The following is a 21854-nucleotide window of genomic DNA, read 5'->3' as shown; positions in this document are numbered from 1 at the left end:
TACACTGATAGACCCGAGGAAACAGATACAGTAAAGAGTACAATAAACATCAGAATCCCTTACTGGCCACCTACTTAAAAATAAAGTAGTGATTGGTAAGCAGCCATAGCCTAAAGATGCTCTAATCTTTGTCAATAGAATTTTCTGATCATTGTTTTTAGCTTGTAACAACATTAAAACATTTTCTTTGTATTACTTTCTACGTAAGCGATTTTGCTTTGGAAAAAATAATGATCAAGGAGGTATGGTATATAACCTTTTTATTTCCATTTTGTTCATTTTATGAACAGTTTTAAATCTCAGTCTAAAACACCCAAACAGATAGTCTTAAGCAGGGTTTGGAATGAAAACAAATTAATTTTCAAAGAGATTCTCTGGTAATTCAACAACTTCAGGTAAGAGTGCTCACTGACTTGTCTCAGAACCAAAATCCTTTAACGGCCAATCTCTCATGCTGTATTTTTTCACTGTCAAGTGGCCTCAGAGAAGGAATGCAAACACATCAGCCTTTCTGAGTCACAGAGATGTAGCTAACGATTATGGTTTGTATATCAATAATTATTTTTAAATATATATTTTTTATAAAAAGGAAAAGTTAATGACATCAGTGGGATTAGAAACTTACCCCTAAACTCATGTTTTTAACTATTAGTATTTAGGTCTTTAGGCAGAATGCACAACTAATACATTTTATAGGCAGGAGCTGAGTTTTGGTTCAGGAAAATGACAAACTGTGCACAATATCTTCCTTCATAGTCTGGTAATAGCCAACCTTTAGTTTAGATCATGTACATAAAACCACAGCCTCTCTTAGGCTGATCCTTATTATTATTTATAAAATTTTAGATATTACACTTATTTTGTAAGAGAGCCTTTTACAGAGGGCTAATACATTTGATATTATGACCCTACTATAAAAATACTAGTTTTTATTTTCTGTATCTCTAAGCCAGCCAGCAATTGTGAGCCTGCACACAGAAGTAAAACCTTCATCTTGAAATAGCATCTTACAACCACTAACCTTCTCTTTTCAAAGAAGCCAAGGGAAAAATCTGCCTGATCTTTTGAATTGTCCCCATGATTAGCCCTTTTTAAAGTTCAGCATAACTGTAAAACCAGTCTGGACCGAGCCGCTTTAGGTGGCACTGCAGGGTTGTGCACAAAGTTCCGCAGCAGCCTTCTCTCAGAGTGTTTCAAACATATCAGTGCCTGTTGCAGTTTCCTAAAGGTAAAAATGCAGCTTGTCATTCAAGACCTATCAGTCCGTATTCCTGCTATAGTGGCCGAGGAATTTCCAGTTGTACTATGGCACTTCAAAAAATTTCCTTCAGAAGTGTTTTTCAGTGTTAATCTTTGAAAGAAAATGTGTGTGCGTATTTTAATGTTTTGGGGAGAAGGAGTTATGAGTAGAAGTAGTGTTTGCTTTCTGTGGAAAATGTTTTACTTTTCATAGGAGGAAGATTAGGGGATTTTTTTGTGTTCAGAAATGCTGCTATGGCTTTTCCTAGGAAATTTATTTCAGTTCCTGTATTTCTCTGAGGCCTGAGCTTTCCAGCCTAAAGAGATCTCTCACTTTCTCTTTCCCTGAGGCATTACAGCAGCTTTTCTCAAAATATTTGGTTTCTCTTTAAAAAAACCAACAACTATTGTTCTTTTAAAATTAACACATAAACTGACTGTAAAATTACTTATCCTTCAAAAAGGAAAAAAAGAAAAGAATGGCACGATGCTAAAATTCAAAGAAGTATACAAAACATTTTTTGTAATTAGAATATTTATATATATATATATGAAATAGAATATAATATGCATGGAAGAAGCCTGTTTATGAAAGTAAGATCAAACAATATGTTTGATGTGTTATGTTTCTGGTAATTTAATTAAGTGGAAGGAAACCCCAGACTGATGGTTAGGAGGTGGCATGCAAATCACTGTTTGTGAAGCATCTAAGATAATTAAGATCTCTTATTTCATGTCCAAAGCTGTAAAATGTTAAATCCTCATAATTCCCACCAAAATTAAGAATCTGGTTTTACTAACTACCGGATCCTTAGCAGTTATAAATTATCAAACTTGGGAGGATCACAGACTCATATGTAAGCTGGTTAAAGAGTGGAATAGTATAGATATGAGGGTGACACCTCTGCTCTATTTTAAGGAGCCAGCCTTTGTTTCATGAGTAAGGGCATGCTGAATCTGTGAAACCATTGAAAAGAAAAGTAAGTAGTGTAAGCATGAATCAAACCTTGTTTAAAGCATAGAACTCAGCTTGAAAAAATCTATTGTTTTAGTAAAAAATCACAAAGTTCAAAAATAGAAAATTTCTTCTAAATTGCACACTGACATCTCATGTTTGAGACTTTGCCCATTGAAATACATTATCCCAACCAAGGAAATGCCATGTCAGCAATAACACTTATAGAGGAAGGCATTAATGGGTATGCAAAGAAATGCTCGCCACAGTCAGCACTTAGTTTGAAGGTAAAGGCTTGGGGTGTGTTGTGTGTAGGGTGAGGTTTAAGATGTGGCAGCAGCTCAGGTCCACCTGGGCAAGGCTGTGTCCTCCTGGACCAGGGTCTCTTCAGAGCTCTGTGGACATGTTCATGCAGATTCAGCAGGCAGTGAAAAGGGCAGCAGAGTGAGGACATTTTTCATTTCATTTCACTGCCAAAGAAGCTGCAGCAGAAGGCTTTTGGTGACAGAACTGGAAAGAGAAACAGGTGCCTTTTTAGCTTAGTTCTTCCCAGTGAAATGGAAGGATCTTGCTGGTCCTGCATTGAAGCTATTGCCTGAACACTGAAGGATCTCACCATACTTAGGCAAAGATCAGGACTGTGATTCTACACTTCTCCAGAGGAACCTTTTAACTACTGTATGAGCTATCTTTCCTGAAAGCTTTGTCTTTCCACAATCCACCCTGCCGTTTGAGATCCAGTCTTCTGACCACAACCACAGTCTCTTTATTCTACAGCTCCAACAGTAAAGGGTCCTAAATTCCCCTTGGAAATTTTTTATATGAACATCTGTGATTTTGCAAATGCAAAAGTGAAATTTGAAATTTATTTCTAGAATAATTCTACCATATCTATAATGCAAGTAGGACTCCCCTATATATTCTTATTTTCACATTTTTATGAGGAGTAAAAATTATTTTATCTATACAGTTATCATATACTAATACAGGCTGTACATGACATAGTGTTTATGTATATACGTGTTGTAAAGGTAACTTTGATGCCAATATGAGGCACAGTCTTGTATTAAGTAGTCAAATTACATTCTTACATATGCTGACTGCAATAGTTACTATAATGGTAAAATTCCATCAAGTCAAAATACAGCCTCTAAAAAGCATGGTCATTATGTTTTCTCGAGTTAATGAATAAATGATTTTGTACAGACCAGTAAAGAGCAATATTTGCCATAAACTTTATGAATAATAGATTTTCACCTGCTCATGGGGATTATCAGGAAGGCATTACTCAAATGTCTCTGGTTATAATAATTCTGATTATTCTATGAATTAAACTGATATTCATGTTTTGAATATGAAAATGCAGAAAATAATATGGTGGCTGCTGCAGAAGCATCTGTACTGTAGTATTGTTGTTCATATAAACCGCTCCACTGTGACAACAAATTAAATTGTATAGTTTTACAAGATTTACTTACAAGTAAAATGATATATCTTGGTAGGGCAAAGCCTTTGTATTGTCAGGAATATGACAGGCAATATTTTTCTCTGCATATGGTTCTGCTTCATTCCATGGAAATAATAAAAATCTTCCACCAGTTATTCATTATGACAGACCTAAGAAGGGAATAACCCTTTGGCTTCTTGATTGTTTTCAAGACAGCACTGAAACTGAATATTTGAATCGAAATAGAAATATTTGAAATTTAGCAAGTGTATCAGAAATGAATGAACTGAACTTTGATCCATCATCATATGCAGCTGATAATGACAATGCTATTTTTGACACAAATTCCTCCTTATTTGCTTCTAGACAATTGTCCAGCACCTGCACTACTAAATGCAGTACAATGCACTTTTATAAGTCATCATTTGATCTTGGATGTTGTATGACACACATTTCAACACGCTTTTTTATCAGCCAGCAGAATTTCCAGGTTAGTGGAGATCTCATTTTTTGACATTAAATACATGGAAATGGCTGGTCTTCTCATAAAGAATATACAGATATTTATGTTTTATGACTCTTTCTGTTACAAGGTGTAACATTTTCCGGTTATTAGAAGATACTTAGCACAAATGTGATTTGAGTTTGCAGGTGAACATGGGGATTATAGAAACATACTTTTAGTGACTTAATACTGCTTATATGTATTCTATACACACATAAGACTTTTGTGACATGCTCTTAAAATTAGAAGAACCTGGTCTTGTATGGGCAGAACTTTATAGCCTAATGCATTCACTACACAGAACGGTACACTGCCAAATTAACAGCAAAGCCTCTGGTCAGCAGTGTAACTTACCTAAATAGCCAAAGCAGAAAAAGAGAAAGGTATTTCATTCGGTGATTTTATGAGTTCACCAATATCCAAAAAAGAAAGAAGTTTTGGCAAACGGAACTATTTTGATTAAGTTCAGCCATTTTTTCTGAAAAACAAACAAACAAACAAAAAGCAGGAGAAGCTTTACTGAAAGCTGAAATTCACCATAACGGCAAATACAGTAGTTCCTGTGGAGAATATTGTACTCAGAGATTTATCAGTCAGTCTGTATATGCTTCAGGAGTCCTGGCTGGTCTCTTGGAGAAGTAACTATTGCCTTATTTTTCAAATGTTGGTTTTCTCCACTGTTTCGCACACAAAAGTGAAAAGTATTTTCTTTCTGAAGGCTGAATTGAACAGATAGAAGATACTTCATAAATACTTAAACTTAAATACTTAAATACTTAAGTTTGAACATCAAATGAGTTCATTTGTGTGTGTAAAATATTCCATAAACTGATGTAAAAGTAAAGATATTTTAAAATATATGGAACAAAATAGTTAGCATTTTACATAATAAATTGAATCTATAAATGAAATACTAAAGCAATGAGAGTCCCTAAATGTAACTTTAAATAAAAAATTGTTCTGTATTTCCATCCAAGAGAGATACCCATCCTACATCTAATGTAAATGTGAAATGTTTTATATTACAATGTTACAGTGTTTCTGTGGAAATCCATTCCTGCTGTTTCCTTTTGTCTATATATTTTCAAACTGATTTTCATTTCCTGTAGGACAAGTAGATGGTGCAACTGATCTGTGACAGCAATTTAATGTTCCATGGTACATGACTGTTTCTAAGTCATTATCTAAAGTGACAGCAAAAGAAAGGAAACTAACTTGCTAATTCAAAGAAATCAAAGAAATATTGGAAAAGTCAAAACATCTGCTTTGTCTGCTTTACCTTGATAGAATATACTGATCCATTCCAGTTGTCCATTTTTGACCAAGAGTCCTTTAAACATATAAATCTTCATTGACTCAAACTTGTATCACCTTAGATTTCAAAAGATTTTCTGTTGTCTCGACAAAATAGTTACACAGTCCACAGATTTTTATGTGCCATTTCTAACATATTCTTGTTATTATATTAGAATTCAACCAACCATGCTAGATGCTGTAAACTGGGCTTAAATTTATAGGCTAAGTTGTTGCATCATTTCCAACTGTAAGAGAAATAGTCCTTTGCCTATTTAATCAAGTATTTCCTTAAATTTATCAAGAAAATTATGTGCAACTTCTCTGTATACTTGTTTTCACCTGTGCAAAGCAAGTATCAGTGGTCAAAGTAGAGGAATGGCATAGCCATTCACTCTATGTTTGTCAAAAGGATTGGACAAGGCTAAAAGTAAAACTCTTACATCAAACTTTATTAAATGCTAGAAGGCAAATTAGAGAGTTGCAATTCATCTCACYGAGGTGGAAAGATGCTCAATAGCATCAGTGTATTGTCACTACATTTTCAACTGCAAGTGATCATTTCCATCAGTCCTAATTAAGTGAGACTGTAAGGTATTGGCAATGCATAGCAGCAGACCAACTATCTCTTTGTATTTACTATTCTGATACTTTAATGATTACTGTTAAAAGTGAGACTTTTTGCTTATATACTGACATAATGAAATGAAATTACTGAAACTAAAAGTTCTTGTACTATATTTTGTAGCTATGGATTTACATTCTTACTTGGCACATATATAAATATCATTGAGATAGAGCCCAATAAAATAAATGGCTTGTTTTATAACAACTTATAAAGCACAAGTAAGTATATATAATATAGATTCATAAGTATCATGCAACTCATACATACTTAAGGCAAACAAGGGCCATTAAAAGATGTATATATTGCTAAATCCACACTTGTTTGTGGGTTGAAGGAGCATTTCAATAGTTCATAAAACAAGTGATGCTATGTATTTTACTCACCCTGTCAGTGTATCCCTTAAAGGCACTCAGCGCTGTGTACAGTAGGTCGTCTGATAACTTTGCCGTGTAGCTCCATGTGGAACACATAAGTCATATCTTGATTTACCCCATTTATCTAAAACTTTTTTGAGAACTAATTCACTTGCTTCTCATTTAGGTCTGACCTTCACAGCAATACATATGTAGGTATTCCACAAACAAGATCATAGCAAGAAAGGAGTTAAAGATGCTTCTTGGTGTGACAATCTGCCAAAGCACCCTAAAATGCAAGGAAACACTAAGCAACAGGATGCCTCTTAGCTACACTCTCCCTTRCACTTTTGTAATAACATTTACATCTTTTGCACCCTCCTTAGGAAACTTTCTATAGCTTCTCATTGATTTATACACTGCAAATAGGAAATTAATCATTGCAGGTCTAGGATTTCACTATTAATGGTAGCCATTCAGCACCAGAAAATAGCTACTTTTATCAGTGTAGTATGTCAGACCTCTGGGGAAAGTGTGAGTTTGCTGTTAAGTCACTGCATTGTCCTGAAAAGGAAAACATGTTTTTCAGTTGAAGTCAGTAATATAATCACAGGTCAAAACAAAGTTTACACATTTCAGAACTGGGCAATACAGAGTAAATGAACTTGTCAGGAAGGAACACAAGTCTCTTTCTTATTCACCACCTAACAGTACCTGGAGGTGGAAGAAGTTCCTGGATCTATTCAATATTTGTCACCATCAAAAATATATGTGTTTTGGGAGAGATATGGTACAATTAAAAAGTCTCCCTAACTTAATGTTCCCTTGATTTTTAGAGATCACTACCAAGTGTAAGAAGTACTGAAGGAAAACATTCCTCTGTCATCCCAGATTCCCTCCTTTTCTTATATATCACACAGGACGTAATGATTTCTCATTCTGGAGGGAGGAACAAAGCAGTGTGGTTGAGGTAAACAGATGAAATTTTTTCGACGGAAGCTGTACCAATCCATCTCTTTCAGTCTTCCTGTCTTTCATGCGACACTCTCCACATTCCTTACCAAGCATTTTATCTACTCTGCAGGACAAACTGCTTTATCAGAACACAGCTGCTTCTGTCAAAGCTACAGACTTTAGACTTACCGGAGCTCAAAATACCTTCTTTTCCCCATAAACGCTCTCTGCCACCCACCAGATTTGCCAGTGTTCCCAGCATAGATTTATCTGCTCAGAGTCGCCTTGTTCTCTGATAAAGGGACAATAGCTCTTTCTGGGTTCTGACATCCTAATGGCCACCAGTTGGCCCTTTTTTCTACATTTCACAGGAAACGTTCACACCTCTGAGTGTGCCGTTTTTCAGTTGAATTTGACTTATACTTCACAGATGGAGAAAGAGTCCTGATAAAAACTCTTTTTAGGAAAACACTTTTCTGCATTGTGACAGGTTGATATTCTCCACTATGCATTGATTTGTCCAGTTTTCAGGGTGTGAAGTCAAAGCCTTTGCTAAATTGGAGTCATCTTCCTTGAGACTAATATAAAGTTTCAGTCTTACTAGAAAGGGAAATGACAGAGTATTTATAACAGAGGCTCCCCCCTATATAAAAAGCAGCAATTATTCTTATGGCCACGTCAGCAACTCGGATTTCAGCAGGTACCATTTCACAGCCATTATAAATCATGGGATATGGAAGCTAGTTAATTTTTTCAGAGGAAATAATTGTCAAAACAAAACTGCATATTAATTTGGCACTACTCACTCAAACTCTACATATTTATTGGAAAATCTCTCAGGAATTCAATCTGCCTGTCTCACTCCTTATCTTTGTAGCATCAGCTGGGTCAACGGCACGACTCATCCCTGTCAAAACTAAAGGTCCACTTTACAAGACAGAACTTCATTACTGAAAAGTGAAAACAAAAGAAGCTTCTTTAGGAAAATGGAACAGAGTTCTGAGCAGCAATACTATATCTATGTGAAAATAATGCACAAAATACCCTTCTGGGAATTTTGTCAACACGCTGTTAATTTTCTTTGCCCTCCACAATGAGATTGTTCAGTGAGTGACTGTTCAGACTATATACCTCTACCCTGACAAACCTCTCACTCTTTTTTCTTTTTTTTGGTTGACAGCCAGCATCCCTGTTGTCCCATGCCTGTCTCCAATTCAAAACTACTATTTTCCTGGCCACGTCAATGTGCTGCCGCTTCTACTGTTCACTAATCATTAGAGCCAGGCAGCGTGAGGGCAGTCTSCTTCCTTCAGTTCTTGTGTTCTCACTGATCAATTTAGCAAGAAAATAAAATCTGCTTCATTGCCTAGCAGCTGGTTCTTGTTAATTCATGTCAGAGCCTCTTACAGATATGGCTGTCAACATCACTCCTATCCATATTCAGGGATTTGATTTAGGTGCATAATAGATGGTGCATTACAGGAGTCTGTTTCACAAAGTCTCCAGGTGTTTTCTTTAACACCAATACCAGAGGAAAGGGGCTGTGAAGGTCTATCACTTACGGATCAGAGTTTTGGCTTCTTGGAAACAAACTTTCAAAATCATCTGGACAATCACTAACCCCAATATCTTGGTGACTCTGCAAATGATTAAAGGATTTTTATGGATGGAAGCTTTTTATTGGAGAGCTTTCCCTTTTTACCAACAGAGGCAAAGGAAAGCCATACATACCCATTTAAAACTTTTATCTCTGCATGCATGTGCACACTCTTCACACACTAGTGAATATAGTAAAAGAGAAATAAGATGAAGATTTTCCTATGCCTAAGTATAAAGTCATTTTCCAGATTAAATTTTCACACAGAGCTAAAACTGTTACATTATTTCTCAATAATAGTGCTATTTTTATTAGTTCAGTAATAGCTCTCTAGTCATGTGGAAGATCTCTACTAGTGAACACTTTCAAAAATTAATTTTATTTTTTGCTTTGTTATCTGGATATCTTTCTACCGCATCTTTAAATGTAATTTTCCATTTCATTTTGATAATTCTTTTTCAGTACTATGGCTTCATTGTTTCAGCAGGCACCAAATTATTATGAGGCTTAAATTTAATAAAACTTTTATGATAGTTTGCATTGCAGTCACCTGTCAAATAAATTTTACCATCTTCCTGCTTGTCTGTGGGAAGTTACTGCAAAGTAGCTGAGAACACCTTACTTGTTTTCCATAATAAGTAAAACTCTTGAAGTTACTTTTTGTGGGCAAGACTGGAATTTGTAAGAGAGCACAGAATTTGGAGACTCTTTGTCATCTTTTTGAATGAAAGGTGCTTCTTTGATGCAGACAGCCAACCCAAGAATAAAAAGTCCCCTAGATTATAAAACTGGAGGTATTTCTGGAGGTAATCTAGTTCAATGCCTGAGGCTTAACTATGACCATCCATGATGGATATTTATCTAACCTGTTCTGGAAATGCTCTAGCAAGGCCATTTAAAATTTCCCATTGTTTCATCAGCTTAGCACTTAGAAAGATTTTCCTAAGTTTTTCCTTCTTTACTAGAACGAGTTTGTTTTTTCCCATCCTTCTTTAACAGCCACAGAGATCATGAAATGAACACAAGATTATTCCATATGGATGCAATCAATAGTTATTATCTTATCACCACAAAGGACCACAAAGCCCAGTCGCAGTAATTCAGTATGTGCACCCTTTTAGTCTGTCCAGTGATGAAATAAAGTTACGTTTAAAGCAAATGCTAGGTTAATGCAACTTGAGAATTTCTGTTAGTTTACAAGTGTCTTATTCACTGCATGTCCTCCTAGGAAGTGTGTGGTCATGTTGCCTGTTTTGGAAACAAAAGGATGAAATACTGATTTGATCAGCAGTTCAGTATTGTTAGCTAAGTCAAATCAAGAGACGGGGATACAGGAGGTCTTGGCTTATATCTAAAGCCAATCAATCAGTAAAATATTACCTTTGAATCAGTTAGTCAGAATGCTTTGGGCTTTGATGGTGACAATGCACATGCCAGTTGTCCATGTGCCTCCCGTTCCTGCCCTGGTGGAAGCCACACGTCCTGCCCCGCCATCCCCCTCAGAGGCAGCACCTGGGAGCAGTGGGGACCAGGCCCTTCCCGCAAGCCGTGCAACGCCATCGGCTACTGGCAGCAGCCTGTCCTGCAATCCTGCATCCACACATATTCCCTAGCTGTAAATATGTTTCTTATTAACCACTCGCTGTTCGAGAACTTTCACTAATTGAATCAAAGATCAGAAATAATGGTTCACATTTTTAGGTTAACAGTAGTTTAAGACAAATAACTGAAATGCATTGCTCCTAATTTTCATTCTAATTTGCAAATTATTATTCAAGCCATTAGATAATATTTACAACAGAATCTTCCAGTCCTGCAGGATCCGTTATTGAAGGGTCTATCCTAAATCAGTAAGTTCAAAATGCCCCGTTCCAATTTGACTCACTCAGACTTAATGAAAGCCAGGAATCTCTCCCTTTGAGATCAACCGAGGAAGCCGTATAAGCAAGCAAAAAGAGGTTTATCATACTTAACTGAAAGCTTGTTCATCGTCATAGAAGACATATGTCACAGAAGACACTTTGTTTTAAAAAATTTGCAACAACATGGCTTAGTTCAGCAGATTCTGCTAGGCTTGCACTACTTGCTGAGCCWTATAAAACTCTTCTAGAGTCTTGGAGCCAGAGATCTGAACTCAAAGTCTACCTAAATAAAATAGAGGCAAAAATAATAACAATAAATAAAAATATTCTGAATTTTGAAGAAAATCTGTAATTCATACTCATGATTGAATCTTATTAAAATAAAGACGTAACTTTTTAATAGACTAAGTAAATATTTATACTATATATTTAACATTTAATCAGCTTCAGTGTATTGCTGCAGCAGCATCAAAGCTCTAATAATGAATTCTGAAGTTTCCTTTCCTTAAGCAATAGTTGCAATTACTGATACAGTCTAAGTATTTTAGTACCCTCTGGCTGTGAAAGTCCTTTTGATAAAAAGACATATGTCCCTTTCCCCCCCCCCTCTTTTTATCCCTTTTATATAATTTTTAGAAAGGATATTTTCATACATGTCAAAGTTACCTTAGCGGACTAAGAAGTACAATACCTTTGCTTAGCTATGGTATGTGAGACGTTTGGTCATATGAAATGGTTTTGCCTTAAAACTAACTAGCTCTTTTTCACTCATATTTTCTATTCATACATCTTCTCTAGACACACAGGGTCTTTCTGAGGCTTTTAGGAGGTGTGAGTTTGATAATTTAAACCAAAATTTGTTTCCTCTTTTCATACAATAGCAAGTCACATATAGAAGGAGGTAAAAAGTTAGGGTTTTCTCCCAAAGGTAGGTTTCTCCTACAAGTAAAATGCTTTTCTAAAATCCAACTTCTAAAAGTAATGTTCTACAAGGAGCGCTGGATTCTTGTCAGATTGGTAATGCTGGAGGTCTGGAATGACAGAGAAGCCCGACCTTTAGTATTCTTTCAAAATTTACAGTCACTATCCTGTTAAGTTCAATATCTTTTTATGGACAAATAGGCAGGACACCTTGTATGTAAAGCCAGGAATTTCTTAGTGTAATAGAGATATTAACAGTCATGTGGAAGAAATATTATAGTCCAGATCTAACTATTACACAAAAAGAAAGAAAAAGAAAATGAAGAATGGTGCTATACAGAAAAAGTCTCAGTAATAATAATAATACAGTTAAAATTGTTATGCATACGCTTATTAGCTTCTACCTATTGTTTCTGGTGTTATGCTTATCCTTCCACTACCCCTTGGGGACCTAATGTTTTTGGCCTTTCTCTGGTGGGGGAAGGAGGTGCAGCGAAGTGGCAGCATCTGGAGTCCTTCGCCAGAAGGAGTATGATGCTTATGATAATTGCTGCTTCTTCCTCACTCTGGGATCTGCTTGAGGTCATTTTTGTATGTTTGCTAATATGCTTTTAAGATTTGCTCTTTCTTCATTGGTCTGCAAGTTCACATTACATCTAAACTTACTATATATAGTGCATTTTATGTATGTTAGATATTTGTTCTTGTTCTCTTTGTTACATAAACCTTTTTTTTTTTCCAGCTCCAGCCTGCATTACTCTAAGTGACCATAGGTGAGTCATTTATAGCTGTGGGGTCTATAGCACTGTCCTGTGCCCCATCTCTTATCACCCCATGTGTATGCTCCTCTGTGCCCCATCCTGTGTCTCCACTTCTCAAGGCTTCTGCTGTTGTACCAGGCCTGTATTTCTATACACTACATCATTGGGTTAGAGTTGTAAATATTTCATTATATACTGAATAACTACTTCTTACCACTATGCATATAACATCTATAGTTGTGCCATACAAATATAAGCAAATTAGAAATAGCCACCTGCTCAGATTGCTGTTACAGCTAAACCAAGCGAAAACAAAGCTCCAGGTAGGTCAAAGCAAGTGCAGAAAAAGCCTGACAAGCCTCAGGCTGAGGCCTTGCAAGCTCAGTGCAAAGCCTGCAGCCTGTTACTATCAATGGCAATACTGCATGTGGTGGGCTATAGTGCTACAGTCCTTTGCTCTCATTTTGCAGCAGTACCTCTTCGTGTGAGGTCCTGGTTCTTTGCATGTACATAGTGAGCAGAACTTAGTATGTCTGCATCCACCCATCATGTCCTGCCATAATATCCTCATTCCAGAAATTTCCACATCTGCTCAGAGCCCTCTTGATTTCTGCCTTGTTTTGGCAGGAAACTCCATGCTCATTGCTGAATTTGAGCCCTAGTAAATAACTGTTAAAAAGCATTTGGGAAGTATGTCTAATATCACTATAGATGGTCAGTCTATGACAGACAGATCAAGGTATCAATCTTAGTTTTTCATCAGGAGTTGTATGTGAACCAATACAAGTTAATTTCTTGAAGGGATTTGTGACAGAGAGAGGGTGTAGTTTGGCCCTTACTAGAAGCTGAGTTTTTAATTTTGTAGCACCTCTCAGCCTGCCTGGGGGGCTCTGTCTGTGCAGGCTACTTTAAGAACAAGTGTGTAGTTGAGACAATGTCACAGAGTATACAGGGAAACCTCAGACCACCACTCTGAGCTGTCAAAAGATCCTTCCATAAATCACAGGGACCTCTGAGTCTTCATGGATCCCCAAAGATTCTTTGCAAAGAGCAAAAGGAACTAGCATGTCTCTTTAGAAAATAAACAAAAAAAAACAAAAGAAGTCAGTGCTAAATTTCAAGTCCATTTTTGTATTTCCAAGAATATCTTTTCAAAGAAGAAAGCTAGACACTGTAAGAAAGGCCATTACCTTACATAGCAAGTTCCAAACTTAATGCTACAGGGTCAGCTGTTCATTTTCCCAAAGATTGTATTGATATGCTACATATATGAATATAACATTGTGTAAGCTCCTAAACYCCGACTGCAATAAAAACCAAGTGAAAGTTGTCTTTTAATTCAGTGGATTATTGTGAAAAGAGCTAAGCCTGAATAATGGCCCTGGTTTTCAAAAATCCTTCAATCTGAGGTGAATTCAGATGACATTCTGAAGATTTGTTTCCAGTGTCTTCTGAAAAGGCCTGCACAACTGTGTCTGTGAAAGGTAATAGGATTCTCATACAGCTTCCAGAATGCTTGCCATCTACATTACTAATTTTTATATTATTTTTTAGATCATTGTCACATTTCTAGGGAAATTTACTGAGAAGCAAAAGCAAGATAAAAGGTAAAAGTAACATTCTACATCTAATGCATTAGACTGCAAGACAGGAACAGCACATACTTTGATATGTTGACCGAGAATTGTATAATTAAAAAGAAAAACTCCCTCAAAGTTAAATCACAGAACATAATTGTCACAATACAGCTGGGAAACACTTTGATGACCACATGCTGCAAGATATTGGACTTAGTGCCTTAGTACTGGAAAACTTAAAGTGTTTGTTTCTCACTTTCTCGCTAACTATTCAGAAAACCACTAAGGAAAACGTTTAAGGCTGCCCATGTTCAACAAAGCACAAAAGCATATGTTAAATTGTCAAGGGGATGTCAGTGTATGCCCCAAAAGTGCCTTGCTGAATATGGATGAACTGTTGTAGATTGGGTGACAGCTGCCCAGTAAAAAAAATCTCTAAAGACCACATGTAAGCGACCTCTAGTGAGATGCTGAGCACCTCCACATTTCAGTGTGAGATCAGGATACTCAGCACAGTGGTAGCTTCGGTCCTTGAAGCATATATCTCTCCGAAATGCAGGTTTATTTGACAGCCTTGTCTATGTTCCACCCCTTTCCCAACTTAGAGACTTTACGGCTCACAAGCATGGGATGGTTTTCTGCACTGTAATGGGAAGTGTGCAAATCATAACTCAGGAACAAAGTGTTCATTTGAGCTGACATTTATTTATATTTATTTTGCAATCCTTTTCTTCTGAACAATGATCCTTTGTGCTGCAGGACTTGTTTCCACTTTAGCTCTCTATTAAAAGCTATTTTATGTGTTTTGTAACATTCAGCCTTAAGAAACATGAATTCTTATAATTTCATCCTTTCACCATTGATACACAATACCTTTTGGTAACCCATGGTAACAGTCTCCCTTGTTTTAAGTAGCAGGTGTTGAGGACATGGCAAATGGCTCCCTGTTCAGTTTAGGCCACCTAATGGAGCTTTTAGGGCTAGTCAACATTTTAATTTAAATTACACCAGGATATTCTACATGCATCTCACACAGTGAGCTTTGCTGGAAAGCTGCAGGGATTCAATAAACCCTACATTACACAATCTGTCTCTGCAGACAATTTTAATACTGAGGGTCTAGGCTGCTTTTATGTTTGCCATGTTGAGCTTGGGTTTTTACATAAGTTAAACAAGACAGACAGCATGAGCCAAATTCATTCCTCCTGCAAGCCAGTCTCAGTCAATGGATTTATTCCAAGAATGAACTAGCTTACTGTGGTCAGTTTTTTCCCTATAGAAAAGAGTGAGTCTCAGTCTTGGATACATTTCTACTTATGAAAGGGAGGAAGTGTGACTGGTTAAACAACGCACTTATTTTAAAAATTACTTTCACACTATCCATTTCAATCCTTACAACTATATGACCTATATTTGTCATAAAAAGGGGTAAATGTCAATGTCACTGTTTTATGATGATAAAAGTTAAAACCAGAGAAATTTGGTATGAGATTCTAAGAGTTTTCAGCAGCTAGAATTAATGAGGTCCAGATTTAAGATTTCAGACTATTCACAGCAGTTTTACTGTACAGAAAAAATAGTTGCTTTTCAGATGTTCCTACATTTTGTTTAATCAAAATTTGTTCCTAATGTCTTCAGTTATTCATCTACCAGAATTCATGTTTAAATCTAGGCCATCATCAAAACATGCCTTTTACTGAACATATTGCTTAGGAGACAGAGCTCTTCCCCCTGTTACCTTCTATTCCAGAGATGAGAGTATGAGGAGAAGGGAGGCTTTCAGCCACAGAACTGACACTGGAACTGGCTGTCTTCTGCACAGGTCATTTAGAAAAAAAAAGAAAAAAAAAAAAAAAAAAAAAAAAAAAAAAAAAAAAAAAAAAAAAAAAAAAAAAAAAAAAAAAAAAAAAAAAAAAAAAAAAAAAAAAGAAAAAGAAAGAAAAAAGAAAAAAGAAAAAAGAAAAGAAAAGAAAAAGAAAAAAGAAACTGTTACAATCCTTCTGAGTTGGTTCCTTGGGGTTGTGGTGTGTGTGTGGGGGGGGGAATCATGCAGCAAATTTGTTAAAACTCAGGTAGTCTGGGACAGCTAGAGCTGTATAAGTATTTCTTTAAAATTTTAGTTGCCCTTTTCAAATCTTACTTCAAATATCTTGAAATTTGATTAGTATGTCTTGAAAAAGTATTGGCAGCTTATGTTCAGATATTAGCATTAATTCTTTAGCAATGGCTCCAGGTCCAGGCTCAGCATAACTCCAGTAAAGGTTTACAGAGGCTTTAGGGCAGGAAATAAGAAACTGCTTTAGCCCAAAACGCATTTTGGGGCTATTGCAAAGGAAGAACCAGAGGAACCTGCGTGGTTTGTAATACATACAATATCAACTACACAATCTGAGAGCCTCTTGTCTCCTTAAAGAAAATTTATGAATTGAGTCAACATTATGTCACTCTGATTTCCCTTTCTTTTAATGCGGTCAGTATAGAGTAGTCTAATTCTTTTTTTTTTATCACATTTGTCCAGGTACTAACTTCATTTAAATAAATTCTGGATCTAAGYAATGATCTGATAGCTAGCACTTACTCCAGTTATAGAAATACCTTGCTGATATAAAACATAAGGTTAAGTTTGGTAAGATTTATGTAGCATCAATTCAACAACTTCGGTATGTGCCACACTCCACTGCATAGTCTTACCTAGAGCGCAATGACATTATACACTGCAACAGCTCTGAAGAATAATACAAAAGCTCATTGATTTCCTGCTATTTTAATAAGCTTTAGAAAATTCAAAGCATCATAATTGTTCCGAAAGAGCAGCTAGAAAATGCATTGTGTCACTGAGTCACAGATTAAGAGGTACATACAGTACAACACTTTCGACACAATGGAATAGCAAGAAGGAGAATACAATTTGCCCAGTTCCTGGTTGATATTAAAAGGAGATTATAAACGCTATACAGATACTTTGAAACATTCCCCAATTACATATATGTTCCTTCTATACACATGGAGAAGGAGAAGAGCTTTAAGAGCTTGAAATGTTCCCCACTTTTTAGTTGGTAATTTGGACTCAGAGTTCAGAGTTTTGGAACATTTTCAGAATACTAGAGATTAAGAAATTATTACACATGGTGTGGGCTTCAGCAACATTGTCTTTGTGCATTCTCAGCCCATGGCCTTAGTTTAACCTTAGAATTGTAGTTAAAGTCAAAGTGCATTAGCATACTTGTGCTGTGGACAATGTGTATGGGTGTATATGCAATACTATGCACAAGTGATTACCATTGCTCATCTGTTATAGATACGCATATATGTTCCATATGATCCATTATCACATACTGGATTTTTTTTTTATTTTAGCACATTTATAGGATCAGCWTCTGAATTGAAAGTGTCTCCTATCCACCTACCAGACTCTGCAGCCATGTAATATGGCTTCATCCACTGGGATTTAGTGAGCAATTAAGACAGTACCAGAACTGACATGTGAACATAGGAAGGACATTTCTGGTTATTTGGTTCAGTTCCCTGCTATCATAGAAAACACACTGTGTAATTCATAAATGTAATGAACTCCATTTAAAATCACTTACCCTATTTTGCCTACTCTATTCCCACTGGAAGGCTGTYGCTAAACCTCATTACTCTGATATTTTGGAATTTTCTGTGAACTTCCAGCTTAACTCCATTGAAATCAGGTCTTACCCACACAGTTACTGTACCAGCACTGTTAAAAAGGGATTTTATAAATGACTCCTTCCAGAAATTTAATCTCCTCATGTAGCTCTAGGTAGCATAGCCCCTCTCATACTCCATCTAGCAAGGCTAAAGAAGCAACAGATCTTTCAGTTTCCTCTCAAGAGTGACGGAATGGGGAATATCTTCCCTACTTTGGTGCAGAGATTGCTCCCCAGCAGCCAGCATTGTTTCCCTGATCAGTCAACTCCAAGTTGACTCCAACTCCAACACTTAGACATCCTGCTCATTATAGCCAGGCTCTGCTCATTAAACTTCTTTGTTGTTCCCTAGGCTTCTCCTACTTCTGTCTTTGTAGGGATATTTCTAATAACAGTTTACTTCACAGTCCACATCTAAGACACACCAGAAACACTTCGACCTCCCTCATATCACTTTCTGTCTATTCTACAGCTTTTTGTGCCAGATGCTGGTAATTGTCCCCTTTAGTCACCACTAGGGACAGTGCCTTGGAGGAGATACTTTTTCCTGTGCCATTGCATGAGGTGTTAATGTACCCTGTCTGCACATGCCCATCGGGACTCATTTTCTGAAGTCACTTCTTCAGTAGTAAGTGCTATGACACTTATGTCCTTGAGAGGTTGGCCAGAGAAGTAAAGAACTAGAGCCTCTCTCACAGACAAATACCTTCTACCCAAATAGACACCTTCTATTCAAATGGTGTATTTCCTTACACCACTGGAAATACATCATCTATCTTTGTATTGCAGTGGTGATTGGGGATCACCGTCATAGACAAATAATCCCATTGTACACTGAGGAAACTCAATAGCCTACAACACAGGTGTGAGAAGATGGTACAACAAGCATAGGAGAAGGGAGAAGAGGCAATGAACAAACTATAAATACACAGGAGTACAAGCCAAAGTAGCTCTTTTTTGACTAAGACCATTCACCCTATTACCTCATTTTACATATAACTGGATAGCCTCAAGGCATACAGCTTCAGAGTATGATTTTAAAATATGTTATTCAAGAGAAAGCATTCATATTATATAACACTGAGAATCCATACAGTTGCCAGAAGCTGGACAGTTTGTGTCAAAAAATGCAAATGAACTGTGTATTTAGTCTACGACTGAGATACAGATTATGGGATTTGTCTTTTAAACCTCAATTTACGAGTATTAGAGAGGTTGTTAAAAGTTCAGGACAACTTTGATCAAACTTGTGTTTGCTTCATTAACATTTATTTCGCTACAGAGGGAAAAGAAGGAGCTCTTTTGAATTACTGTGTAAGTAGAGTTTTATCAAATTGTCTGCCTCAGAATGTGCTGATTTTGGGGGGAGATTTTAACTGCACTATCTATTATGCCACAGACAGGAACCGTTTAGACTCTCATCCTCCATCTGTAAAAGAATTGTCTTCTCTTATGCATTTATGATTTAACTGATGTGGTAGAGAAATTTTAATCCATAAAACAGGCAATATGCATGACTCAGTATAAATTCTAACCTTCTTTCCAGCAAGGCAGAATAGGTTTTACATTTATCAGAATCATTTAAATCTGTTAAAAATGAACTATACTCATTCTAATAGCTTTTTTTTTTTCCTGATCACAGTTTGGTTTTTCTTAATTTTGTTTCATCTTCCTCACAACTATTAACATGTATAAGAGCCTTATGACATGCATTTTCAAAGTTCTTGTTCTACCTGGAAGAAATGTGAATGCTTTCAAATAGAAATAATGTGTTTTCAAGATCCCAATTTGTATTTAAAAATCAATTCTAATTTAACCATTTTGGATTTTCATTTGGCTAAAGCCTTTTTACACCATTCTGATTTGGAAAGTAAGCCTTCAGGCCATATAAAATAAATGAGAATTTAAGCCTATGCATAAGTGCTTTGCTGAATCCAGCCTCAATTACTAGACCATTACATTAATATCACAATGCTGTATTGCAGCCTTAACAAACCCATCACTGCTGAAGACATCATAGTTCTGTGCTTAAATTACCAACATTGCAAGGTCTTATCTTTAAAAAATGATTAAAAAATTAGATTCCATTTCAAACATGTTAAATTATATAAATTAATAATACAGTAATCTGATTATTTAAACAAATACAACAAAAAGCAAAAATAAAAACACTTCTCCCTTTTATCAGGTGGTCTCAGAAACTTGTTAGTACCTTCTTAAACTTCAAAAGAGATGTGAAAGGCTGAAAGGTTATGAAGAATACAAACATTATTACATATCACAGATCACACAAGAATTTTCTTCTAAGCTTGGTCAAGTCCAGAAATGGACAGTGGATTCCTGGAGAGATAGTAAGGGTCTATTCAGTACTTTTATTGTGCCATAAAGTAATTACTGCATTTAATTTTATAAATATTGCAAGATCGTGCACTTAAGGTAAAGGAATTTCTGCTCTTAACTGGGAGGGCATTTACTGGAAATGACAGACTAGGAGAAAGATATATGAGAGAAACACAGTTTTAAGAACTAATATTATGCACCTATGAGAAAGGCAACTGGATATATGAGAGAAGGTATTCCCCATAGACACTGAGAATTAATAATGTTACTGTATGAAACTCTGGTAAGGCCTTTATAAAAATACTATCTACAGAACTAATAACTTCACACACTTGCATGTGCATGTAAACACAAGTACACACATTCATGTGCGTGTGTACGAGTATGCACACACACACACAATGAATATAGAATATAAATGAAAATCAGGATACTATTCCTAATTGTTTTTCCTGAAGCCAACTACAGAAAAGAAAATAGAAATTTTAGAGGAAAGCTGAAAGGAAGCCATTTCTGTGAAATATTTTTTTCTTACAGTAAGCACTAAAGTATTTCTAAAGTATTATTTAAAATACTATTCTTGTTTGTCTTTAATCTTACAAAATGTTTAATAGGTATTTCAAATGAAGGTACTTTACTTTAACCAGATATTTTTATATTATGATGAATGTATTTAGGCATGACATGTCCAGTTTACAAGCTTCCTTTCTCAAAATGCACATTTCTTCTGTCTGCACTATAATAGTACAAGTCCATTTATGTATTATTTTTGAACCCTGCAGGTATACCTTTCCTTTCATTTTTAAGCCAAAAGTGTTGCTGTTTTCTGTTTTCAGTAATTTATTTTATTCCTATTTTAGTGATCACATGTCACACAAAAATGTACATATATTCCTTAGTATGCAGCACAACTTGCTTTCTAATACTGGATATACAGTCATTACTCAAAAGTGATGTGTATTTATTGATTACATAACATGCCTAGAAGTAATGTCAATGTGTTAACCCAGATACAATTCTTAATGAAATAGAGCCTGTTTTTATAAGCAAGTAATTATTGCAAGTATGTCAACTTTTCCTCAGATGTTGACCTTATTGCAGGAAGGCAAGTAAAAGGAGGTTAGCTGTTTTTTGAAAGGAAGAAAACCTTTTCTTTCCTCTTTCTGAAACTCCAAGCCCAGCTGCATACTCCTGTCCTTCCCCTACATGGGCTTTGATGCCATTTGGGGGAAGGAGTGAGGGAAGAAGGGCAGAGGACATTCCTCTTTTGGCAATGAAGAACCATTGGATTGTCTTGAGCCATCCTGTATAACTATTCTCCAGAATGACCAGGGATCTTGCATGACTAAAAGGATAGTTTTCTTTATCCTAGTAAAAGACAACGGGAGATAGAAGCAGGACTGTGGCCTGTGAAAAGAAGGGGGTGAAAAAATGTCTTGAAATACATTGCACAAGGTGATGGAGTCTCATCAGGCAGATCCTACAGTGTCCCCAACACATCCTGTTTTAGCTAACATCTTCTTGATCGAAGAAAGAGCCACTTCAAAATAATGTAACCTGATAGAGATTCTATCTTTTAAAACTAGAAGCGACTTTTGTTCATCTTTGTTTTACTTTATTTTAAATCCCAAAGGTTTCAGTTTAGGTTTCAATTTATGGTGAAAATACAGGGAAGGGGACATTTATATTTTTATATGGTTTCATCAATAAAAGCAGAAAATATGACTTCTCTGATTAGGGTATAGCAT

The sequence above is a fragment of the Apteryx rowi genome, unplaced genomic scaffold, assembly GCF_003343035.1.
Source record: "Apteryx rowi isolate R43461 unplaced genomic scaffold, aptRow1 scaffold_29, whole genome shotgun sequence".
NCBI lineage: Eukaryota > Metazoa > Chordata > Aves > Apterygiformes > Apterygidae > Apteryx > Apteryx rowi.
Note: the sequence above shows the minus strand (reverse complement) of the source record.